Source organism: Aplysia californica, unplaced genomic scaffold (genome assembly GCF_000002075.1).
Source record: "Aplysia californica isolate F4 #8 unplaced genomic scaffold, AplCal3.0 scaffold00151, whole genome shotgun sequence".
NCBI classification, from domain to species: domain Eukaryota; kingdom Metazoa; phylum Mollusca; class Gastropoda; order Aplysiida; family Aplysiidae; genus Aplysia; species Aplysia californica.
The window spans coordinates 85,158-86,562 of record NW_004797421.1 but is presented as its reverse complement, the minus strand read 5'-3'; the positions used below and the strand labels follow the sequence as shown (position 1 = coordinate 86,562).

The window sequence follows — 1,405 nt, the reverse complement described above, 5'->3', positions numbered from 1 at the left end:
CTCTCTCTCTCTCTCTCTCTCTCTCTCTCTCTCTCTCTCTCTCTCTCTCTCATTCTAATAGCTCTTCCCCTTTCTTCAAGTCTCTCGTTATTTCTCCCCTCTTCCCCTCCACTACTTTCTCCCACCAGGTTTATTGGCATACAGTTAGCTCCGTTGGTATCACCCTTGGCTACAATACCGAGCACATGAATCCCCAGCCGGTCTTTCCTGATACCTTCCATCCCGTCCACGGACGTTATTGTAATAAGGGGTGCCTACATACGCGATTGGATCGGGTCGGGTCGTGTCGGGTCAGGTCGATCTGGTAGTTGGGGTCACGGGGTGCCCACTACGGCTGGGATCGGCCGATCGGGCCGATCGCCTGACTCGATCGCCTAAAAAACAAACGAGTTTATTTTCAGTTTCAGGCTATCGAGTCGGGCGATCGGCCCGATCCAGCCGTAGTGGGCATAGAGCAACTTAAGCGTCCATCGTGACACAAACCGATCGATTCGGTCGGTGACCTACAAAAACAAACGCCGATTTTTTTTTTCAGGCCTGCAAATCCTGCGATTGGGGGATTTGCACCCAATTACAACAAGGCTGAGTCACGTGTCCATGTTGACACTCAAAATCCGGTGGCGCCCTCTTCGAAAAAGCGCTGACTTTGCGAGCAGAGTTACCCTACTTGTGGGAAAAATAATAAAAGCGAAACACCCAAAATGGGCTATTCCTGCTCTTCTTCTAGAGAAACGATAGAGAGCTTCACAAAGCAAAGACTGCAGCACCATCTGAACCAATGCGCGGACTTCCACGAACACTTTTTTGGCCGAGTGAACTAGAGCTATCTTCTTATGAACGATCGTTGATAATAGAAAGTTATCGATGTAACTATTCTAACCATGTTTATGGAATTCCAGGCTGCCGCAGCACTGCAACAGGGAACTGCGGAAAGGAGCCCTGGAAGCCATTGAGGGTAAAGGTTTCTCTACTTTAACTTCCTGATCGTCGGGTACAATCGCGGTGGGTTGTAGTGTGTTATGAAACCACCAGAAAACGACCCGACCGGACGATCCTACCCGACTCGACCCGATCCGCTCTCGCTAATGGGCACCTCCTACAAGGTCCAACATGTTCTCTTTTACTACGTAAATCTTATTCCTCCCCTGCACCCTCCCCCCCCCCACACACACACCAACTAGCCCCTTCTCTAAACTGCCAGTGTTATCATGTCAATGGATTTCTCTATACAATTGAACCTGGACAAGACGAAAATACAATGTCGAGGAGAAAATGGCCATCTTAGACAGGTGGTTCTCTTCTATAGTGTCATAAAAATATTATTAGAAAACAATGGGGGAGAGGGTGAGGAGAAGTAGATGTTTATCTTGTACTGAACTCAAACTCAACCCGTTTCCCACTGCGC

General features: G+C 48.7%; 1 protein-coding gene across 1 annotated transcript in view; it reads left to right on the top strand.

The window, feature by feature from the left end:
- The window catches only part of LOC101855558 (neuronal acetylcholine receptor subunit beta-3-like), an 11,923-nt gene that overhangs the window by 6,118 nt on the left and 4,400 nt on the right, over positions 1–1,405 (top strand). The gene's annotated exons all lie outside the window — the stretch shown is intronic.